The following is a 17,167-nucleotide window of genomic DNA, read 5'->3' as shown; positions in this document are numbered from 1 at the left end:
ATGCCCCTTCTCTTTATTTCTTCAGGGTAAGTTCCACTGGGTGAGCTGACAAGAGTAAAGCTTGTGAGTTTATAACCTGAGTCTGGCAGCTCATGGCTACGACCTCAGCATCCAGGAGACTAGGACAGGAGCGAGTGTGAGGCCAGCCTGGGTTACAGAGGGGTCGGTGGGGGATGTGGGGAGGTCTCACTTTCCTTTTGGGAAGTGATTTGGTATCTTGTAGGCTACGCATGCCATAGTAGATGGCTCTACATCCATGACTATGTGCTCAGAACATAGACTTAGGGGTTATTATTGTTAAATTTAGTGTGTGTGTGTGTGTGTGTGTGTGTGTGTGTGTGTGTGTATGTCTGTGTATGTCTGTGTGTGTGTGTCTGTGTGTGCCTCTGTGTGTATGTGTGTGTATCTATGTGTGTGTCTGTGTGTGTATGTATGTGTGTATATGTGTGTGTGTCTGTGTGTGCATGTGTGTGTCTGTGTGTGTATGTGTGTGTGTATGTGTGTGTATCTATGTGTGTGTCTGTGTGTGCCTGTGTGTGTATATGTGTGTGTGTCTGTGTGTGTGTGTATATGTGTGTGTGTATCTATGTGTGTGTCTGTGTGTGTCTGTGTGTGTATATGTGTGTGTGTGTGTGTGTGTGTGTGTGTGCTTGCCTGCATGCATGTTTATGTACCACACGAGTGCTTGATGCCTGTGGAGGTCAGAAGTGAGTATTGGATCCCTGGAACTGTAGTTACAGCAGACGGTGAGCCATCTCGCAGGTGCTGGGAACTGAACTTGATGCTTCTGCAAGAGCAGCCCGTGTTCTTAACTGCTGAGCAGTCTCTCCGGTCTTGCTGCTGCCACTGCTGCCGCTAACGAGGATAACACAACAATATGAAGACAGACAGAAGGGTTCGGGGTTCCTGGAAGAATTGGAGGGAGGTAGTGTGAGGTGGGTATGACCAAAGTGCACTGTATGCTTAAATGGAATTTATAATGAATAAATAAAATATTATTAAAAATCAGACTACAAAGGAGTTATAAAATTTGTTATTGGCTTGGCAGTTGCTTTGCAGGAACTTTTCAGAATACAGTCCCAATTGAACCTATGACAAGAGCTAAATGCATGCTCCCTCATGGCCCAGGAATGCCTACTGGCTGAGTCACTGGCCTTGCCAAGTTTCTCGAAGACAGATCAGGGGAGGGGGCTGGTGAGTTGGTGGCAGCTGTGGGGACAGTGATCTGAAGCTGCACTGTGACCCACACAGAACATAGAGTGTGTGCTCCTGCTGTAGTGCTTTGAAAGGAAAGGAAAGGACACTAGACTCTAGACCTAAGGAAACGTGCTAGAGAGATGGGCACCAGGGAGGAGAGGAAATTATAGGTGTAACGGACAGGGGCTTTGGGAACCTTGTTTGGATTCAATATTCGCCCTGCATAGAGAAGCTGACTCAAGATTAAAGAACTAACACTCCACCCCAACCCCCCACCCCGACTCTCTTCTGATTTCAGTCTCCTATTATTTATTTATTTAGTTATTTATTTATTCTCCAATCAATCCAAAAAGGATCTAATACACATCCCTTTTGCTCCAGAACCCGTGGCGTCTGCATAGTGGAGGCCCGGGCATCTGGCTTCTCTCAACCCTGGTGGTGTGCTCTGCTGGGAAACGTGTAGATACAGTTTTAGAGGGAAGGTACCACAAAGCAAGCAGGAGATAAGTGGGCCATTGGCAAAGATAACGTTCAAGCGCCCTCTTCTGGGAGAGATTAGGAGTATTTTTAAATTGCACGATCACTGCCCACAGGAATATAAGAAACCGACACCATTTTCGACCCTTTAAAACAAGGTAATAGATTTGTGAGCTCAAGGAAGCCATGAGTAGAGGATATTGGAACCATCTCAGCTTGGGATTTGGGAATGTGTGTCCCTGCCGTGTTCTTGGAGAAGAACGTGGAACATGTAGTAGCAGCTGGATGCCACTGGGGTCAGATGTAACCAGGTTTTCTTTTTAGCTTAAGGGACGGTCTAGCTGAGGCGGAGTACTCACTCCGTCCTTAAGCCTGGCTTTCCCACGCTCAGTTTCTTGTCTATGACATGGCCGGGAGTGTGGGGGCTGTGGCACGTTCTTATAATCATATAATCTGAGACAAAGCTCAGGGGGAATTCAGTAACCGATAGCTGGATGGAAATTTTAAAATCATCCAGAAGCGGGAAGAGTAGGTTTGAAACAAAGAAGATGAAGTGAAATGTCATGGTTCTGGGGGGGAAAAGCAACTGTCTAAATATAGATTAGAACTGTTCACAGGAAAAGCTGCGAGGACTCAGGGGGTTCCAGTGTCCAGATTCAGGGCAAAGACACTTGCCTGTGTGGGCCTGGCCGACCCCCAGGCGCCCTGCACTCCCATGGAGAATGAGGTGTATGCTCAGAGCAGGTCTCCAGGACCCGCAGCAGACAGAAAGCAGACGGTGATAATACACCGTGGCTCGCCTTACACAGCGTAGAGAGAGTAAGGGATGCAGGAGAACACGCAAATCTCAGCAGAGATTTAACGGGAGCAGTGAGCTCTCAGTGGCATCTTGGGCTGGAGTCTCTGAACTCACTCTTCTCTGTCTTCCCGCCAGCTCAGAGGAGCTCCATTCTCCCAGGCTCCTCTGCGCTTCCTACAAAATTACAGCCTGCCGCTTGACTGTCCCCTTTCCACTCTCTGCTGCGTTTCTTCACTGCTCCAGTTACCAAGTGCATAGCTGTGTTCCTTGTTTCCAGGCAGTGTTTGCGCCAGGGTGATTAGGTGTGCCATGTTGGGATGAGTCTGACTGCCTGGGCTAAGTCTGGGTCCCTTCCAACGTCAGACTGTAGGCATGCTCGTTTACTAACCGCTTCGAACTCTTTTGTTTTCGGGTTTTCAAGACAAGGTCTCACTTCGTAGCTCAGCTGGCCTGGGACTCATTATGCAGACCAGGCTGGCATCAAACTCGTGGAGATCCACTTGCCTCTGCCTCTTGAGTGCCAGGATTAAAGGCTAGCCTTTCTCTAAGCTCTAATAATTACCCAAACTAGAAACGGATAGCTGATAGCTACTGCTCTGAGTGGCTGTGGGTGTTAAATGAGTTAAGTACTGCAAAAGGTTTGTAAGGATGCTTACGTAAAATACTTAAAATCACTTTCTGGGATTTATTTTATCGTAAATTTATATTTATTTTATTATGTACATATATTTATAAAATAATAATTTATATAATTTAATTTAAATATAATTATATTTATTTTAAAGTATTTACATTTTGCATTTATTTATTTTAAATTACTCTTTTGAGATTATAATTACATTATATCTTCAGTGCCCATTCGAATGGTTTAGAATCACCTAGGAGACACAGTTCTGTCATGGTTGTGGAGAGGTTTAATTAAAGATGGAAACTCGCCCTGAATATTCATGGCACCTGACCCTGGCCCAAGACCCAATTTAAGGGAAGAAAGGAGAGAGTGAACTGAGTCCAAGTGTTTCATCTGCCTCGCACACATGTGGACACAGCTGGAGCCATCTCACTGCATTCTCTTATTGCATTCCCTCCCCGCCATGATGGGCCACGCCCTCACACTGTGGCCAAGATGAACCTTCCCTTTACTGAGTTGCTTTTGTCACCACAATGGGAAGTCACTAAGAATTAGTGGTCAGTGACAGCCATGTTGCCTCCCATGATCATAGGGAAGGGGGCATAAGATACTGTGTTTATTTATAATTATGGGATAGAATTCAACTATCTCTTTACAGGTTTCCCACTGTAGCCCAGGCTAGCCTTAAATTTGCATTGATCTTCCTATCTTAGCCTTCTATTCTCAGCTGTGAGAAGACAAATTCCTATTCTTTATAAAGCAATCAGCCTCTGGTGTTTAGTCGTAGTAGTTCGAGCAGACTATGACAGTTAGTGGCTGGACAGTTGGCATGATGGCAGAAGTCCCTGTGCAGAGGCAGCTTTGATGGCCACACTCTTCCTCCACCAGGAAAGGATGTGCTATACAACGTTTGCTATCTTCGCCTCGTCTTGTCCATCTGTCCTTCCTTCTAATTTTTAAAATGTTACATTCATTTATTTACTTGGTGTGTGTGTTTGCTCACATAGGCACATACATGCACATGCCTCAGTGCATGTTCCATAGTGTGGGATCCAGGTATGTGCCAAACTCAGGTCACTAGGCTTTGAGGCAACTGCACTGACCCCTGAGTCATCCCTGTCTCTCATTCTCTTTCCAGCCGTCTCACACTCCTCCTTCCCGGTCTCCTGCACTCTGCCTTCTGTCTTGGTAAAGTCTCTCTTTTCTCTCTCAGCCAGGTACTTCAGCACAACTTCTTTTGCTTTCTTGCTTTTTGTTTTTTCTTCTATGTCTTCTTTTGTTCGGTTTAGTATATTTGTAGACTTCCTAAAAACTCTCGTGGATATTGTATCTGTGGAAGGGAAAGGAGAGTTCTGTGTCTGGGTGTTGCAGGATATTTGACTGCACTGTGACTCCTGAGATTGTATTGTTTACTAAAAACAAAACAATACAAGACAAAACAAAACAAAACAAAAAACCCTATTTCCATTGTTGTGTGGCAAAGCTGCACAAGTCTTTCAATTTGTTTTTGAAGCTTGAGGACAATTTTATTAAAAATTTTAAAAGAAAAACGACAGGTGGCAGCTGCCAGAGGAAGGAAGAGGAAGAAAGGCCAGTGAGCGCGTTGATGGAGGTGCAGAAAGCTGTCAATGGTAGACTGTCCGTTCTAGAGTGGAGGCCGGAAGTGACGAGGCTCCAGGCAGGACCTGAAAGACAGGCTGCAGGAAGGAGGAGTTTGCTTGTCTAAGATCTCAAACAAGTGTGCAGATCATAGAGTCACATGGTCGCTCTGAAAGAGACAGCCTCCACACCCTTCATAAACAGTTTTTATAACACATCCTTTATTCTGTAGCATGGGAACCCACTGCATGAAACTCAGAGGTGGGCAGGAAATCTTACCTGGAAGACAGAAAAATAATGACATAAGAAAAAAAAATCATACCCTGGGCAAGTTCTCAATATAGTATTATTTATTATTAAAATATCATGTATACACACATGTATGTATCCATGTGTGTGCATGTATGTATTTATTCTATATTATGTACATATGCATGTATATGTATATATGTACACATATACATACTTCTGTGTGAACATATATGTAAATGCACACACATACATGTACATGTTCATGTGTACATTTGTGTAGTGTATACCCATGCATGTGTAGGTGCAGAATTTGACCTTGGGTACCTTCAGTTGCTCTCCATCTTGGTTTTTGGGACAGAGTCTTCCATTGAACCTGGCTCACTAGTGGTTAGGCAGTGAGCCTTCAGATTACTGTCTCCCTGCTCCTTATCCCCAGGGATCAAGTGTCCACCATATCCAGGTTTAGAGATCTCAACCTTAAGTCCTCGTGCTTGCAGAACAAATTCTTTATCCACTGAGTCATCTCCTCAGCCTTCAAATAACATTATAGTATTTATTCATAATGCCAGACTCACCTTTCCCTTCTCTAGTAAGAAGTTTTGCTTTTTAGGGAAAAAATGTATAGCATTTCAGCTATTACATACACATTCAGAGTTTTGGGTTGAAATCCTGCCACATTTTAGAAACATACCACCAAGGGCAAATGCACTTCACAGTCACAGAAAGGACATTGACCTGGGTGGCATGCAGTGTCCTTGAACATGGGTCTGCCCATGTGAGCTTTGCTGATCAGCCTCCTGGGAGTTGCCAGACTGGGAGAGGCCGAAGGAAGTCTGTCTCTGGCACCATTCAAGGTGTGAGGGAGAGGAATGCAGCTCTCAGCGTTGATTCCAAGACCTGACCCACTCACCAAATTGGGAAACCCCCAATCTGGGAATGACACCTAAAGAGGCAAACGTCCCCTTTAAAAGGACCTCTTATCTCATCCTTTCTCTTTTATCTTTGGGAGCTCTCTGCCTGTGCTCCTGTCACAGTGCTTCACGGCCACCTCTCCCGCCTCCGGTCTCTCTTTGTCTGTCTGGGGCACTTTACCACATCAAGGAACCACTTCACCCACTAAGGTCATAGGGCGTCTGGGAATAGAAGTGGCTTTGAAGGAGCTGACGACGATGGGGCCCCTGGGGATCCTGGTTCTCCCTGACAGCAGCTGGACCACGTGAAACGAGATTGAAATGACAAAGAGCACAGGACTCTCAGCTCTGGTCAGTGTAACAGCTACCACCATTCTATATGATGGGACAGCCTGGGACTCTCAGTCAGCTCTGGTCAGCTCTCTGACAGCTATCATCATCCTAGGAAAATGAGCTCTCTTATTTTTCAACTCATCCACTCCTAATTTTATCAAGACCGTTGATTTTGAGATGATTTGATCCATACGAGGGACTTGGTGGAGGTGAAAGGAACGTTTCATTTCCCGGCCTGGAGAATGGATCACAAAAAGCTCTCCCGACTTCTGTAGAGCCATCATGTCCACTTTTCTCACTCGGGGTTTAGGTAAAGGGCACTTGAGTGCCCAAGAATGTGGGGCCACAGATAGATGGTGGGTCTGTGGGATAGGGTTGGGGTGGGATATGAGAGAGGCGGTGCTAGCGGGCCAAGGAAGGCTTGTAGAGCCTCCTCAGGTAACTAGACACCAGATTTGAGCCTGGGGATGCTACGCATGCTCATGACTTTCGATGGTAGCTTTTCTGCAGAACAACAGAGGCATATGCCCAGCCCTGCATCTTGGTTTCCAGCTTAGGGCATGGCTGAGGGACATGTCCACATCTGAAGCTCACTATCCAACATGTCCAGGAAGTAGGAGGCATGGCTAATCCCGAATCTTTTAGTCATGACTAAGAAACTTTCTGGTCAAATCTTCTGTCTATGATGCCCTCTTTAGTGCTCCCAGCCACAGCGTCATAGCTTCAGGGTGCTATGGATTGTGGGAACCTGGAGCCGACCCTCTCCTGAGCCCCCTCTGGGTCCAGCATTCTCTCCTTGGAGTACTCCTTCCCCTTCACTCAGATGCTCACGTGATCTCCATCTCAGAGGGGACACCAGACCTAGAAGGCTACCCCCTCCAGGCTCTCCTCTCTTCCGAAGCCATTGTGCTGAGGTGGCCCTCCTGGACTCTGGATCGAGTCACTTGAGCACAGGAACCAGAGCTAACTCATCTATCTGTGGCTATCAGCTGGTTGTAATGTGTTTAGGTCTAGACTCAAGCAGGAACTGCAGAAAGCATGACTCTAGGAAAGAGAGGGCACACTGGCTGGGAGCTGAGCGCTGCTCCTGGATAGACTGGCTGAGTTTCTTTCTCATCATGAGCTCACTGGTCAGTGAAACAGCCTGCTGAGAGTCTAAATCGGGTCCTAAGCTAAGCCGGGGGTTGTCAGCACAGCCATTATCTCCTCAACTCTGGGGAGAGCAAAGTCGGAAAGGCCTCGCAAGGCTTGTAACTTGGTAACCAGGTTATCTGGGCTGAATGGGGACAGGAGACATGGCAGTGGTGTGGGTTTGCTCTTCTCTGTCCCAGTCAAAGGTCTTCTTCTCCCCTCACCTCCAGGTTACCCAGAAAATAGCCTAAAACAAGAACTTAATACTCATATTTTAACCAGGAGGAGCAAACCCAGGGTACTGAGAGTGATGAAATGGGAGAGAGGCTGGGAGAACGGGAGACAGGGCAAGGTGTTGCATTTCTGTCTGCTTCATATGACAAATTCAGGGGCAGCACAGTGGGCATTGTCTATCAGCTACTTGGGTGGTCTCCTCGTAGGTGGTCCTGGTTTGGAAAAATGGTATGTTTCAGAAATACGTGGACCAGAGAGAAGAGGGCATTTGTCTGCCCGGATTCTTCTTTCTCCTATTTGCAGTCTGTGGTGGTTTGAGTAAGAATGGCCCATAGACTCGTGTATTTGAATGTTCAATCACCAGGTTGTGGAACTCACTGACAGGATTAAAAGGATAAGGAGGCATGGCCTTGTTGGAGGAAGTCTGTCACTGGGGGCGGGGGGGTGGGGGGGTGGGGGGGTGGGGGGGTGGACGTTGAGATTTCAAAAGCTCATGCTGGATCCAGTCTCCCTCCCTCTCTGCCTGTAGATCAGGATGAGGCTCTCAACTACTCTCCAGCACTGTGCCTGCCTAGCCTAGTGAATGCTCCCGGCAGGGATGATAATGGACCAAGCCTCTGAAACTGTAAGCAGGCCCCAATTAAATGAGCTCAATTCCCAGTAAACCACAGGGTGGCTCCCAACCGGCTATAATGAGATCTGATGCCTTCTCTGCTATGCAGGCATGCAGACTTAGAACACTCATAAATAAACCTTCAAAAAAAATGCTTTCCTTTATAAGAGTTGTGGTGGTCTTGGTGTCTCTTCACACAATTAGAACAGTGACTAAGACACCGGGAGTCAAATCTTCTCCAGATTGACTCCCATAGCTTTAGGTTAATAGGGGCTGTTTGGGACGCTGTAGCCTGTGTCTTGTGTTGTTGATGAGACAGTCAATCCAACCCTGGAGGTGAGAGCCAAGTGGCAGACTGTCTCTGGAAGCTTCGGAAGACCAAGATGCAGGATGTAGGTTTGAAGTGGAACGACCTGAGACAAAGCTGTGTCTTTTTTATCCAGCTCAGCTGAGAAGCAGGGTGGCAGTGCCAGGCAAAGGTCCCCAGCAGAGTTCTGGAGGGTTTGGGGGAGTCCTTGACTGGATCTCCATCAGTGGATCCTTTCACAGAGGTTGTCTAAGGCCATGGAAACAGATATTTTTTTTTTCTTTTCTTTTTTTCGGAGCTGGGGACCGAACCCAGGGCCTCACGCTTGCTAGGCAAGCGCTCTACCACTGAGCTAAATCCCCAACCCCAGGAAACAGATATTTACATTACAATTCATAACAGGAGCAAAATCACAACTAGGAAGTAGCAATGAAAATAATTTTATGGTTGAGGTCACAATATGAGGAACTAAAGAAAGGGAAGCCAGGAATAGTTCAGTAGAGGCGCGGTGTGGTGTGAGGGAAGGGGATGCCTCTGAGGGCCCATGCAGAGGCATCCCTTCCCCTGAGGTACTGACAGGAAGGGTATCATACAGAGTTTATTTAGGGCATGGGGAGGGCAATTGAGGGAGTAGAGACAAAGAAAGGCAGAGAGAGAGAGGGAGAGGGAGAAGAAGAGGGAGAAGAAGAGGGAGAGGGAGAGGGAGAGGGAGAGAGAGAGAGAGACAGAGAGAGAGAGAGAGAAGGAAGAGGAGGAGGAGGAGGAGGAAGAGGAGGAGGAGGAGGAGGAGGAGGAGGGGCCGGTCATGAACACGAAGGGGTGGGGGGAAGGAAATGGTGAAAGAAGGAGCAGAGAGAGAAAAAGGTAAGAGGGTAAGAGAATGAGGAGGGGACAAACAGCCCTTTTTATGGTGAGTCAGGCATACTTGGCTGTTGCCAGGTTACTGTGGGGTGGAGCCTAGAAGAAATGCTAACATTAAAGGGTCTTGGCATTAGGAAGATTGAGAACCATTTGAGAACCATTGGTCTAGAGTTTCTTTTGGGCTTCCTTACTGTTCCTTCCTTAGTTCATTTAAAGGTCTTCAATTTTTTTGTTTTTTAGGTTTTATTTTTAAAACGTGTGTGTGTGTGTGTGTGTGTGTGTGTGTGTGTGACAAATGTGTGTGTGTTCTTGGAAGTTACCGAGTGGCATCAGATCCCTAGAAGTGCAGCAAGCAATTTTCACTGCTGAGGCTCCAGCTCTCTAGCCTCCAAGATCTGGGATTTAAGTGATGGACAGCAGAGAGTCCTATGTATACAGAAAGCTTACTCCATGCCAGGAATTATCCAAAGTCCACTGCCAGTCTCAACCAGTCCCTACCGAAATTCTACTGTTACTGCCGTCGTTGGCTCAGGGCCACCAGCTAATGACGTCAGTTAGTATTGAAACTGAAGAGTCTGCCATCGATGCTCTTCAGTACAGATGTGGCCTCCCTAGAGGCTTTAGGCAGGGAAGTAGTAAGGACAGAGAGGTTCCAGGAGGAACTCTTTGACTGTGGTGAGAGATGATCCATGCAGAAAGGAAGGGGGCTGCCAGGAGCTGTTTGAGACTGGTAGGATCAGGATAGGAATGCCTTTAGCCAAGACTGTGGTGCTGGGGCTGTGAGAGGCCTCCATTGCTTCCTATGTGGTGTGGACACTGGGGGCTTTTTAGTGGTTGGAATAGATGCACACAGGCATACGTTTATGGATGTATAGGGGAAGCAGGGGAACTGTCAGAGCACACAAAGGATGCATGAGGACTAGAATCACCTTTTACAAGACGGAGGGCCTCACGATGAGCGGGAAGTAGGAAGGGCCAGGCAGAAGAAGAAATCCCCAAGGTTTGTTGGGAAAAGGTTTCCTCTGACTCCTTGGTGAGTTCCAAGTGGGAGAGGCTAAAAAAGTATTGGTTCCAGTACAGGAGAACCTGGGAGGAGAGGCCACATGTCAGCTAGACACAGACCATGTATCTCAGCCGTGAAGGGAAGCGAGGAGGCTGCCCCCTGAATTAAGGCTTGATTTCTTTGTCTGGTTGCTCTTGGACAGCCTCAGGTCTGACACACAGCTCATGGTCCCTAGAGAGTCCCTGGGAGAGTGACCAAGGAGGTGAGCAAGAATTCCTGTACTGGGGCTGATGGGCCAGCCAGCGTTCAGCCTTTTCATCTGCAAGTCTTTACTTGTGGTTGGCAGAAGTCTGGCCTGACTCAGTTTAAATTCCTGAACACCAGCCCAGAGCTCAGCAGGGGACTCTTGGTTAACAGTGGGGAGGGGGCTTGCGTGCCTCTAAAGGCACATTAGGAAGTTCTGAGAAGTCAGGTTTACAGCAGGGGATACTGAAGACACGGGGACCAAGCGCATCACAGAGCTAGAGGGTATAAATAACGTTTTGCAGTTTGGAAACCTAGATCGGGGAAGAGTTGGGTGTGTCTGTCTGTTTTCCTCTCCAAGAGGACATCTGCCTTGAAGCCCGGCTATATCTCTCAGGGCACAGCTCGGAAGCCTCTGAGGTCCTCTGAGGTCTTCTGAAGCAGAGAGAAGCTATGGGTTCTTTGAGTGGAAAGCTTGTCTTGCAGAAATACCATTGCCAGGCTGCTGAGTTACAGTGGGGCGCACAGGGAAGATGTCCTTGTTCCCCTTTCTGCTGCAGGCTGACTCATCCCCTCTGCGACAGACAGACTACAGATTGCATCCTGCCCTGTAGTTGCTATGCAGAGCCAAAAGCTGTCACCAGAGAGTTACAGAAATCACAACCTATCGAAGGGCATATTGTTCTAAATATGTTCGTCTAATGAGGCTTTATTTTTTATTATTTTATTAATGGATCCTCAATAGGAAACAGCAGGTATCGCTGTTTTCAGAAATTGATTTTTCTCCTTGGGGGTGCTTAGTAATTGGCTTTGGAGTCTAGACCCTGCACTCGTGTTGGACATGACTTAGCTTGTCTCTGCCTGGCATGAGTCCAGGCTAAAGTTCCTCTGTTAGGTGACTACCTTGGAATCAGAGGCTTGTGGGTGGGGTAGTCTCCTAGCAGATGGCACCCCACCCACCCCACTCCGGAAAATTTAGCAAGACCCCAAAGAGACATTTTTTCTTTTACCATTGGTAGGCTATGTTACAGCAGAGCAGGCAGCTGCCACAGGCTCCTGATAGACCACACACCATTTCCCCTCAAAGTTTACCTCTCCAGGAAGAAGCTGGGCTGGCACGGTCTTCATTGCTTGTGTGGGGCGCCCCTGACCCCTGACTGACTGCTCTTGGTTCTGCTCTGTAAGGAATGTGTGCAGCGAGAGTGCCATTTATAGCCACCTGCAGTTTACAAAGCTCTAGTCAGCTCCTGCAGTTTACAAAGCTCTGGTGGTGTTTGGTGGCCACTGACATGACAGGAGGCCTTTGGGCCAATTTCTATCATGGGCACGAATGGGATGGCACCTCAGAGCAGCAATGGTACTAACAGGCAGGCTGCCTGGCTGGCACGGTATCCAGGGCTGTGTTTGCTGAGTGCCTTTGGGAACAAAAGGTAGGGCCAGCTTCAAGGAGTTCCAAGGACAGGACACTCAGCCAGTGTTGTGCGAGTGGGTGGAAGTGTGCAGAGCTCAGCTGCCTTCAAGTGTGTCCAACCTTGACACGGTAATGTGACGGACGTTGTCATCTATAGAGTTCACCATGGAGATCCATGCAACTGAGTTACAAAAACATTGTAAAAAAACAACTCATAATGGTTCGAGTAAGTTTATGGTTTTATGCTGGGCCAACCTCAGCTGCATGTGGTCATCAGAACCAGGTGCATTCTGGGCAGAGTTTAAAGGGGTGTTGTAGGTAAAGGAAGTGTTCTGTTCATTGCTGGGAGGGAATGCATTCGGTTTTATTTGGAGCAATAAACAAATCGACAAATAAAACAAAGATGAAGGCAAGTCAAGTGTGTACAGGCTGACAGGCACATGTGCGGTTTTTCTTTCCATTCTTGTGTGTACGTGTGTGTTGTACCTATGTATATATACATGTTTGTATGTGTGGGGACACACATGTTTGTGTGTAAGTTGGGGCCTGTTTGAACATGCTTGGCCCAGAGAGTGGCTCTGTTGGGAGGAGTGGTCTTATTGGAGTAGGTGTGGCTTGTTGGAGGAAGTGTGTCACTGTGAGGGTGGGCTTTGAAACCTCCCGCCTAGTTGCCTGGAAACCAGTCTTCTGGTTGACTTTGGATCAAGATAAAGACTTCTGGGTTCCTCCAGCACCATGTCTGCCTGTATGCTGCCAAGCTTCCTGCCATGTTGACAATGGACTGAACCTCTGAACCTGTAAGCCAGCCTCAACTAAACGTCCTCTGTAGAGTTGTCGTGGTCATGGTGTCTCTTCACAGCAATGGAAACAAACCCTAAGACAAGGCCTGAGGTTGATTTTTTTTGAACCATCCCTGATCTCTCTTCCACTTTGTTCTTTCTGAGGCGGGTTCTCTCAGGCAAACCCAGGGTTTGCCTCTTCTGAGTAGCCAGCTTGCTCTGAAGACTCCCTGTCTTCAGCTTTTCAAGGCTAGGGTTACAAGTGACTATGCTTCCCCTCCCACTGTCATTTGCTTGGGTTCTGGGGATCAGAGCTCAGCTCTTCACTCTTGTGTGGCAAACAATTTAACCCCTGAGCCATCTCTCAACACCTCTGCTGTTTGAATGGAAATAGGCTCATGGTTTCGTTAGTCGGTGGCTGGCTGGAGCTGTTTGGAGCACTGTGGAACCTTTAGGAGGTGGAGTCTTGCTGAAGGAGATCAGGCCTCCAGGTGTTATGGCCTGGCCTCACTTTTTGCCTGCTGTCTGCTTTCTGACTGCAGACACAGTGTGACCAGTGCCTCATACTCCTGCTGTGTGCCTTCCCTCTCTTAATACACTGTACCTCATCTTAAACTGCAAGCCAGAACCTTCTTGCCTTATGCTGCTTCCTGCCCGGTGTTTTGTCTCAGAGTAGGAACTGATACAGTACAATGTTGAAGCCGATATCTTCAACCGCATCTAGGAGCTAGGAGGCGGGCAGTACATTGGCTGACCTGTCACTCAACCAGGGAGGGTGAAAGACTTGGAGGGAAGGGGTGCAGCTTACAAGATGGTCTCAGAGTGATTCTGGGCTGAGCTGGAGATAACCCCCCTAAAAGTATTAGGACAAGTACCACGACTGACTATTGGGATTCCGCTGTACACAGGCTGGGCTGGTCTTTGAAGAGGTGGAACTTGGAAGGCATCACATTGATTCCTATCTCGTTCCTGTGAGCACCTATATAAGCATTATACTGATACATCTTCTATTATGGTTGTCTCTCCCTGACCTGTTTTCACCAAAGTTCAGGAGAGTAAGGTTCTAGAAGTAAGGTCATGGGTTACTTCTAGAAGTAAAGTTCTAGAAGTAAGGTCATGGGTTTCGCCCGGTGCGTCTGTTTGTCCTTTGTCAGCGCTCGCTGGTTGTCTAGTGTTCTCAGACAGTCTGTCTTGGTCTCAGCACTCTTATTTCATCAATTGTCCTGTTAGATGTTTATGTTTTGGTCAGCTTGAAATACCTGGCAAGAGGGACTGTCAGTTGAAGAACTGCCTTGATCAGATCAGATCGGCCTGTGGTTACATCTATGGGGACATTTTCTTGATTGTAATTGATGCAGGAGGGTCAAGCCCACTGTGGGCAGTGCAATCCCTATGAAGATGGGTCTAGGCTCTCTAAGAAAGGTAGCTGCACATGAGCCTGGAAGCGAAACAGTAAGCAGCATTTCTCTGTGGTTCCGGCCTCCTCTTCTGCTTGAGTCCCCACCATAACTTCCCTCAAGAATGGGACACAATGCAGAAGTGTAAGCCAAGCAAACCTCAAGGTGTTTATCGTCACAACAGAAAAGCAAACCAGGACACCCTCGCTATAAGGATCTGTCCAACTGTGTAAGCCTCATAACAGTGAGAGAGTGCTGGTCTGGAGGAAGCCTTTGGATCTGTCTTATGTTACTTGTCTTGTTGAGACAAAAGGAACTTAAGGAAGAAAGCTCTTACCAGGGTTCATGTTTGAGGGTACAGGCTGTCATGGTGACCAAACCATGGCAGCAGGGACTTGAGACAGCTTGGTCACATTACATCTGTGGTCAAGAAGCAGAGAGAAGAGGTGGCCATTGAGTGGCTCCCTTCTCCTTTTTATTCACTCTGGGACCCCAGTCCATGGAAAGATGAGGCCCACATTTAGGGTTGACATCAGGGGACACATTAGGGTCTCTGTATTCTGGCCCAGGCAGGATCCCATAGCCCCATAGCAGTGTCTGCGAGGCTTAGACTGGAGGAATGACCAGCTGTCAAATGGGGAGGCCAAGGAAAGTTTTGTCTGTGGCCAGCTTGGTTCTAAGATAGGATTCTGAGCTTGGGTCTGTGTACAGCTCTTTGTTATGTACAGAGTCGGGATTTTTGATCATTAGGAATCCCCGATGTGATGCGCAAATGAGAACGTCCAAACAGTTCCTAGTTCTCGAAGTCATACGTTAGTGAGAACCGGATGCAGCTGGGTCTGTGCAAGTGTCATCTCGTCAGCCGCAAATCACCACAGCAATCCTGTGACTGGTAGGATTTTCTGTCTCATCGAGATGTTGGTTTTCTAGCCTGTCCCTACCTGTTCATCTCAGAACCGTTAGCATTTTAGATGGACTGAAAGAACAAACAAGGCTCTGAGAGAGTGAAAGGCATGGATAAAGAGTACTGAAATACTAGAAAGTCACTCTGTCCGAGAAAGCGTACGAATGAACCCAGGGACTGCGGTGTTAGGCTGGAACCCCTGCTCAGCCCCTGCACAAGCTGGGAAACCCCATCTTCCCTCCTTCCTCCAACCTGGCTGCACAGAGAAAACTCCTCTACCCCTTAGAGAAATCTCTGGACTAGCATGTTGTCACTCTCGGTCTCTGCCTTTCCCGCAACCCACCCACAAGTGCCCACCAGCGGCTCAATTTTTTAAACATATGTAGACAGAATCCCAGTTCTAGCTCATACGTCATCACCCGATGCCCAAGATAAGCAAACACCCTGGTAGCCTTACTTTTTAGCCTGGATGTATGACTTTCCTGGCTTCCAACTGTGAGATCAGAATGTCCTAATAAACCTGCCTTTATTTACTTTTTTTTTGCTTTTATCTACCAATCTAATCTAATCTAATCTAATCTAATCTAATCTAATCTAATCTAATCTAATCTTGTTTATATCTGCATCCTGGGCGCAGAGAAAAAGCCTCTCTTGTGGGTGCTGGGAGGGACGAACAGATGAAGAGAACGGATGCAGTAAACCGAGGAGCGGCGAAGTCTGCGGGTTTTCACTACTGCTGCCTCCCATGCTATTCTACCTTTCCACTCCCTCCTTGTTTCAACCCGTCTCTAACTGTAACATGTCACGTGACTTCAGATCTGGGGTTCTTCCCTCAGAAGCTAAGATAAAAGGCGAGCCCGGAGTTACCTCAGGACTGGGTGGAACAAGCGGGGCCAAGTTGAGCCAACCTTGGGGCTGAACTGGGATTGGGGGTGACGGTCAGCAGAAGGATGTGTGGGCTCTGTGATTTCTTTGGTTGTATTGTCCTTTCTCTCTTCTGTCAACGGAAAAGATGCCCAGGAACCAAGAGACACTTAAAAATGGACTTGTATGACAACGATTTGTGTTTGGCTCCAGGTCATTTGTCTAGATGCCTTCGGGGAATGTGTAGTCCTAGAAAGGCCTTGAAAATGTCTTCATCCAAAAGGATAGGCTGGACCTTTGAGGAGGTCTGGTAGCTCATCTTCCCCCTCATCTACCAACAATGAAAGGCGCAAACAATTGCTCCTAGGTATTAATTAATTCTCTGTGCTCAGAAAGATTCCTGTTGCTTTCATACAAATGTCACAAATTAAAAATATTATCATATGCAAATATTGAATTAATTTGTATTCCCACAAAACATCCACTAAATCTTACTGGAGAATGCTCTTCAATTTCTTCTCCAGTACACACAAATCTCCATTTCCGTATTGATCAATCAATGGGTAAGGGACCCTTCTCTCTTGAAAGAGGGAGTGCCACCTCCTTTCATTCTTGAGATGCTCATGAGAGACAAGCATGAGTATTTTTTTTTTCTTTTTCTTTTTTTCGGAGCTGGGGACCGAACCCAGGGCCTTGTGCTTGCGAGGCAAGCGCTCTACCACTGAGCTAAATCCCCAACCCCGAGTATTTTTTAAAAAAGATTTAAATAGAGTCTCATGGAACTCACTAGGTAGACCAGGCTGGACTCGAACTCACAGAGATCCACCTGCCTCTCCCGCTTGAGTGCTGGGCTTAAAGGTGGACCATCAGACCCTGGAGGTATGATTCTTATTTCTCCTAAGTGAGAAACGAAGGAAGTGAGGTAAGGAAGGTTGCAAGGACACACTTAAGAGACACAGGGTAGCTTAGACTTAAAAGCACGTGTCCATCCCATGTTTCAGAAATAGGCAAGATACCCATACCTATCTCATATAGAAATATTCTCTGCTCTTCTGTTTTTGTTTGTTTGTTCTTCTTAATAAACAGATAACAGTTTTGCACATGGACCAGTATTGTACGTGGTCCTTCCTCAGTTATCTCATAGCTGTTGATTAGTTAATGTACGCCCTGCTTTGAAAACATCAGTTGAACAGCAATTGGTTTTGCCTTGTGGCTTTTAGTAGC

At 47.2% G+C, this 17,167-nt stretch overlaps 1 long non-coding RNA gene across 1 annotated transcript; it reads left to right on the top strand.

Annotated features, from left to right (window-relative positions):
- Positions 1-13,221: 13,221 nt before the first annotated feature.
- Positions 13,222-16,139, top strand: LOC134481586 (uncharacterized). The gene is made up of 2 exons (XR_010057282.1): positions 13,222-15,067; positions 15,717-16,139. It is a non-coding gene; the product is annotated as an uncharacterized LOC134481586 (long non-coding RNA).
- Positions 16,140-17,167: the final 1,028 nt, after the last annotated feature.

The sequence above is a fragment of the Rattus norvegicus genome, chromosome 13 (assembly GCF_036323735.1).
Source record: "Rattus norvegicus strain BN/NHsdMcwi chromosome 13, GRCr8, whole genome shotgun sequence".
Taxonomy (NCBI): Eukaryota; Metazoa; Chordata; class Mammalia; order Rodentia; family Muridae; genus Rattus; species Rattus norvegicus.
The sequence above is the reverse complement of the archived record's forward strand: the minus strand, read 5'-3'. Positions and strand labels throughout refer to the sequence as shown.